The sequence below is a fragment of the Palaemon carinicauda genome, chromosome 35, assembly GCF_036898095.1.
Source record: "Palaemon carinicauda isolate YSFRI2023 chromosome 35, ASM3689809v2, whole genome shotgun sequence".
Classification (NCBI taxonomy): Eukaryota; Metazoa; Arthropoda; class Malacostraca; order Decapoda; family Palaemonidae; genus Palaemon; species Palaemon carinicauda.
In genome coordinates this window covers 53,027,210-53,034,709 of record NC_090759.1, presented here as the reverse complement: position 1 = coordinate 53,034,709, position 7,500 = coordinate 53,027,210, and positions in this window count along the sequence as shown.

Sequence of the window (7,500 nt, the reverse complement as noted above, 5' to 3'; positions counted from 1 at the left end):
TGTTTTGCTTTAATAAATTTTAGCTATTTAGCGTTACATAGGATTTCCTTTCGTGCTTTAGTATTATTTTGGCGAAGTATTCGCCAACTCTGGCCTACGCTAGGCCATGTAGCCTAGTCGTTTGGTCCTAGTACTTTCTGCATGATTTTGGTTTTCCGAGTGTATCAAAATTTTATTGAAGCTTTAGGCTGTTTTTTATACATTTAAGATTATGTTGAATATTTCCAAGATAGTATACGAGTGAGTTTCGGTGATTTAGGTAATCGATTCTCTTGGTGCCTAGGCTAAGTTGCTTATGGTGCCTTAGTATACTTTCTCATACTCCCCGGTTGCTTTCCTTTCTTCGGAAAAGTTATGCAATCCCTTTCCCTCTGTTTAAGCCTTGGGCTTATCCCTAAGTGGTTTATCTGAATTAACTTTCGATAAAACTATACTGGGGTGTTACTGTACCTTCCTGTTCCAGTAAGTCTGGTTTCAGAGTGGGACAGAACAACAGAGTTTTTAGTCTGAGTCTGTGTTCGTCTGGCTTGGGGTAGAGTCTCCCTCGCTGGCCTGACACAGACATAGGAGGCTTAGCCTCCTTAGGTCACTACCAGATTAGTCCTTGTTGCTGTTCTCGGTGGGAGGATAAGTTTCTTTCCCTGGGAGCACCAACACCTTCCTTGCTTTGGTTCGCTGGGAGCTGGCAAGTATTGCTGGCCTGATACCTCGGTATCTTAAATCCCTCCTTGGATCTCCCTTAGGCTAAGATGAGCTTTCTTGGCTGCGGGTGATCCTTCACTAAAGCAAGGTTGGTAGGACCCTCTTTTGTCCCTTCCCCCTCTATCTCCGTAATGGCCGAGCCATTACAGTACTGTACGTCATTCTACATCTGGACCTAGGATAGGTTGCCCGGAACTCCCTTGGTCCCTCATCCATGCCTGCCTGTAGTACCAGACGGCATTGGTCAGGAAGCCTGAATTAGATTCTCCCCTTCCTTATATGCACTCTTTCGGATTGCCGGGCTTGGAGGTAGTGTACGCTCTTATCCCGGCATCCATTCTGTTTTCTTCTAGTGCTGTACTCGACCCGGCTGCCGGCCTATGAGGCCGGCAGCCGGGCAGTCGTAGTCCTCTGGTTCTTTTGCTGCTGGCTGGCATCGGTTGTGTACCTTTGCCGGTCGGCTTATGTCAGCCCTTGTCTGCCGGTCGCCAAGAGTGTGGCCGGCAGCCGGGTACTACCTTGTGTAGTTGCCGGCCGGCAGTCATTGCCGGCCGACATTGGCTGTTGCCGGCCGGCAGTTACTGCCGGCCGGCAAATGCATTTGAACCAGCGTTCTGCCGCCTTATAGCTGTTAAGTAGTATACTTTAAAGCTAGTTATGGTGTGTGCCGGCCGGCAAAGGCTGGCCGGCACATAACCTTCTATACTGTACCAGTATTCTTCAGTATAACATATACTGTAAGAAGAAAACTATAGTATAAGTTTTGGTACAGCACTGTGTGTTCTAACACTTGTGTTGTCTTGCACAGCCCTTTGCTGTTGCCTTACAGATAAGAAAGTGAGTTCTTTCTTGTCTATTATCCAGGATTTTAAAATCATTGCTTAGGTGTGAGCTCCACCTGTTTCCTCTGGAAACTTTGCATTGGTTTCTCTAGAAGGGATTAACCATTCGATTTTATTATCTGGAAGGCTGCAACAATTGGTTGTGAAGGAAACACAAGTGTGTGTCTTTCCTTTCTGAATTGTTATGCTATACTATGCATATCCAGTGATACATAGTTCACTTGATACTCATGGAAATTTCTTCTCTTTACAGGAGGACCCTCAGAAGTGCGGAAGTGTTTTCTGCAACGTCCGCAGCAAGAACCTCTGCGGACATGAGTTTTGAAGGAGGCACGCAGCATGCGCTGTCTCCAAGGGTGATCTCCAGTATTGGGACCCTCAGGTATGTACCGTGTGCACTAACCTGATTACTGAGGCCTTTGATTCCCCTAGGACGGCGGAATCAAGGGATATAGCAAGGGAGAAGCTTCGTACCTGGGTAAGGGGCTTTCAGAAGAATACCTCTGGACCTTATCTTCCAAGTGAGAAGATGAGGGCGTATCTTTTCCCTAGGGCATCAGCTGATGCAGTGATTCCCCAGCCTCAAGAGGAGATCCCCCAAGTTCAGGTCAAGTGGATACTGAAGTCGCGGTCGCTATGCAAGACATCCAGTTGGATGACAGGATGTCTGACGTGGATGAGCGTCTGGAGGAAAACCTCCTGGCAGAAGCCCAGGATGAAGTTCAAGCCCCAGACGTTGTAGAGGAAGAGGTCGACGAGGTGTCGGCTACTCCGGTTCAGATCCCGGAGCCTATTCCCTCAACATCGGCCGCTCTCCCAGTAGAGCTGGGACAGGCCCTCTCCTCCATTGTTGGAATGATCCAACAAATGCAGAAGGAGAATCAGGAAAAGGCGGCTGCAATGGAACTGCGGATGCAGAACCTTGCAGCATCACATGGGCCCCAGAAAAGGCTCAATGTGAAAGACCTTCCCTTGTGCTCAGATGCTAACCCATGGAGGTATGCTGAGCACATGCCGATGACAACTGGAAAGATCGTCATCTCGGATAGGTTGGGTTCAGTTCCCCTAGAGGAGGTAGAATTCTGGCCCAACAAGGCGTCATATCTGGACTGTTATGTCCGGCTGAGGAAGGAACCAGCTTCAAAGGAGGAGACAGAGCCGAAGGAGGTCATAGTGATGGACCATGCTAAGGCTCAAGCTTTGCTTTCATCCTCGATGAAAGAGAGGGGCTTCTCTAACTCAAAGGTAGCTGCACTGAGTAAGAAGCTCCCTTCTTTTGTGTCCTCTCCTGCTAGAGCCTTCCCCTTTTTACAGAAAGGGTTTGCGGCTGTACTAAAAGCAGTCGAGGCCGGCAAGCCTTGCCCCTCCCTGGAGGAGTGTAAACCCTTGTCGCTGGCCCTGCCTATGGACAACAAAGACTAGAAGGACGTCCATCTTACGTTCTCAGTTGGGAAGTTGGAGGCTGATATTGCTGGACGTCAGTTCGGCGAGGACCTCCCTAAGCTGTCTGACTCTCTTTTGCGGAGAGAGTTCGAGACAAAAGAAAGACGATGGCAAGTGACCCCAAGGTCCATGAAATGTTCATGGTAGTGGCCAAGACTCATCTGGCCACAGTGACGAAGGATCTTTATAGCTTCGTCAAGGCGAGGAGAGCTTGTAGGGAGTTCGTGTTCACCTCGGCGTCGGTGAGGCACGAGCCAAGGAAACTAATCTCCTCCAACATTTGGGGCAAAGACCTTTTCCCTACCGAATTGGTCAAAGAAGTTGTTGATAAGGCCGCCGTGGAGAATAGAAACCTTCTCCAGAAGTGGGGCCTGGCTATCAAAAGAAAGTCTTCCCCGGATGAGGGTCCTCAACCATAGAGGAAGACTATGAGGACTAGGCTACCGTCTCAGCCAGCCAAGCCTCTTAGACAGCAACAGCAACTGCAATTGCCATTGCCTTCAGTGCCCCAGATGGTGGCACAAACCCCGACCACATTTCAGTGTGTACCCCAGGCTGTGTCGACACAGTCCACGGCATTCACCCCAACGTTCGAAGGGCAGTCTACTTCCTTTCGAGCAAAGCCTAGAGGAGCAGCCAGAGGCTCGTCTAGGCACCCCTCAAGGGGAAAGGGATTCAGGGGTGGTCGCGGTCAGGGAGGCAAGACCTCAGGACGGCAGTCCAAGTGAGATGATGCCGGTAGGAGGGAGACTTCAGAATTTTCGGGATCGGTGGACCTTCGATCCCTGGGCCCACAGCCTACTCAAGAATGGACTGGGCTGGAGCTGGTACAGCACTCCACCCCCGTGCCCTCGGTTTTTCCAACACTCCACCCCCGTTCTGGAGGAGTACGTTCAAGAACTGTTGGAGAAAAAAGTGATCCGAAGGGTGAAGTCCATCAAATTCCAAGGGAGGCTGTTTTGTGTTCCCAAGAAAGACTCGGAAAAGCTCAGAGTCATTCTGGACTTGTCGCCACTCAACAAGTTCATAGTGAATTGCAAATTCAAGATGCTAAGACTGCAACACATAAGGACCTTACTGCCCAAGAGGGCATATTCCGTCTCTATAGACTTGTCAGACGCCTATTGGCACGTTCCAATCAACCGTCGACTCTCCCCCTACCTAGGGTTCAGGCTACAACGAAGGCTATACGCCTTCAGAGACATGCCATTCGGGCTAAATATAGCCCCAAGGATTTTCACGATACTTGCGAGCGTAGCTCTCAAACAATTACGCCTAAAGGGAATTCAGGTAGTAGCCTACCTGGACGACTGGCTGGTGTGGGCAGCATCCGAGACAGAATGCTTGCAAGCTTCCAGTCAAGTGATCCAGTTCCTAGAGTACCTAGGCTTCAAGATCAACAGAAAAAAGTCTTGACTTTCTCCATCTCAAAAGTTCCAGTGGCTGGGAATCCACTGGGACCTAATGTCACACCGTTTCTCCATCCCGGCGAAGAAAAGGAAGGAGATAGCGGGTTCTGTCAAGAGACTTCTAGATTCCGAAAGGATATCAAGACGCGAACAGGAGAGGGTACTGGGCTCTCTCCAGTTTGCTTCGGTGACAGACCCAGTGCTAAGAGCACAGCTAAAGGATGCAACCGGAGTTTGGAGAAGTTATGCATCAAACGCACGAAGAGATCTGAGAAGACCAGTTCCGCTTCGGCTACGTACTCTTCTCAGGCCTTGGTCCCAAGCCGGACATCTAAAGAAGTCGGTTCTTCTTCAGCCACCTCCCCCGTCGGTGACGATTCACTCAGACGCCTCAAAGGAGGGATGGGGAGGTCACTCTCATCGGAAAAAAGTCCAGGGGACTTGGTCCAAGCTATTCAAGTCCTTTCACATAAACTTTCTAGAAGCTATGGCAGTGCTCCTTACCTTAAAGAAAGTCTCCCCGCGTCACTCGATCCACATAAGGTTGGTGATGGACAGCGAGGTAGTTGTGAGATGCTTGAATCGACAAGGATAGAGGTCACCACCTCTCAACCAGGTGATGTTGGCCATCTTCCGATTGGCGGAAATGAAGAAATGGTACCTGTCGGCAGTTCACCTTCAAGGAGTCCGCAATGTGACAGCAGACGCTCTATCCAGGTTCACACCGATAGAGTCGGAATGGTCCTTAGACGCAGGATCATTCTCCTTCATTCTGAATCAAGTCTCAGAACTGCAGATAGACCTCTTTGCGACGAAAGACAACAAGAAGTTGCCCCTGTACGTGTCCCCGTACGAGGACCCCTTAGCGGAAGCAGTAGACGCGATGTCCCTCGACTGGAACAGATGGTCCAGGATTTATCTGTTCCCTCCTCACAACCTTCTGTTGAGGGTCCTCAACAAACTGAGATCCTTCAAGGGGGTAGCGGCAATAGTGGCCCACAAGTGGCCGAACAGCGTGTGGTTCCCCCTGGCATTGGAACTACGGCTGAAGTTTGTACCGCTACCAGATCCAGTTCTGACCCAGCGAGTCCAGAAGTCGACTGTCTGCGCTTCATTACAGAAAACCCGGACCCTGCAGCTCATGATTTTCTCTCCCTAGCGGTGAGAAAGCGTTTCGGGATTTCGAAAGCCAGCATAGACTTCCTAGAGGAATATAAGTGCAAATCTACTAGAAGGCAATATGAGTCATCTTGAAGAAAATGGGTGGCCTTTGTCAAGGCGAAGAATCCGCAGGAGATCTCGACAGACTTCTGCTTATCTTTCTTCATCCACCTCCATGGTCAAGGGTTGGCAGCTAACACGGTTTCAGCGTGTAAGTCTGCTTTGACAAGACCCATTTTATATGCCTTCCAGGTCGACCTAGGTAACGAGATCTTTAATAAAGTTCCGAAAGCCTGCGCTAGGCTCAGACCTTCAGCACCTCCAAAGCCCATTTCATAGTCTTTAGACAAAGTTCTTCATTTTGCTTCTCTGTTGAGCAATGAGGAGTGTGCGTTAAAGGATTTGACACAAAAAGTTATTTTCCTATTTGCACTCGCGTCTGGGGCCAGGGTTAGTGAGATTGTAGCCCTCTCGAGAGAGGCAGGTCGTGTTCAGTTCCTGGATGGGGGAGAACTGAACCTGTTTCCGGATCCTACGTTTCTCGCCAAGAATGAGTTACCCACCAACAGGTGGGGTCCCTGGAGAATCTGCCCTCTGAAAGAAGATGCATCTCTATGTCCAGTAGAATGCCTAAAGGTCTATCTTCATAGAACTTCAGACTTCAAGGGTGGTCAACTATTCAGGGGAGAAACATCAGGCTCAAATTTATCTCTGAATCAACTCAGAGCGAAAATCACATATTTTATTCGCAGAGCGGATCCTGACTGTACACCCGCAGGTCACGATCCGAGGAAAGTTGCCTCATCCTTAAATTTCTTTAATTGTATGGATTTTGAACATCTCCGTTCATACACTGGCTGGAAGTCTTCCAGAGTGTTCTTTCGCCACCATGCGAAGCAAGTAGAGGAACTAAAGAGATCTGTGGTAGCAGTGGGTCGCGTCGTTAACCCTACTGTTTAACTCTGCGAGGAACAGTGGTTTTAATTGGGACGATTAATTCCAGGGTGAGTGTGTAGTTACATACTGTACTACAAACTAAGTGAGGGCACTGAGTTGCCCACGTAGACTGTTCCATTTCCAAAGGTGAACCTTGCATAAGTGCAGACATGTGTGCCGAGCGTTTCTAACGCTAATGTGTTTGATTTGTAATACAGACTTTTATGACTTTGATACCTCGGTATCTTAAAAGTGGCATTTTATGTTTTTTCTTTCAGATAAACAAGTTCTGTTTACTATCATACTTATGCTTAAAGTTTTGGGTTATCCTCTTCTTATATATATATATATATATATATATATATATATATATATATATATATATATATATATATATATATATATATATATATATATATATATATATATATATATATATAATTGTTGTTAACCTGTCTGTTTATTGTCTGTCAATAAATTTGTTCTTGAGAACCTTGCGTCTCCTTCACCTGTGTCAATTTATTGGTATAGTTGAGCATTCATTTCTATGTACCTTATCTGGGATAATTCTAATAGAATTGTTCCTTTATGCAAGCTATGTTGCATTGGTTTTCCTCCTATGTGGATATAAACCTTTGTCCAATACAAGTATTGTGCGGAGAACTGGTCGATATTTCATATTGACACAGTGGTTCTTTACAAACTATGCTTTACTTAATATAGGGTGAGACCACTATATTAGCTTGCCTGGTATTCATACATAGGTATATGTACTCTTCGAGACTTTTCCAGAGTCTAGTAGGACTCTTCCCTGTAGGGGGCAGGAAGCTCTAACATGGTTTATAGTTAGTTGAAAAGATGGATAACGGTAACATCTTAGGTCTCTAGGTCTAGTCGACCGGGAAAAATTACCTCCGGGGAGTACGGCACGTTCTGAGAATCCACAGATACAGTAATGCCCTGGTATACTTCCATCAGGACGACATGGCTTGAGCCCAAAAAACGGA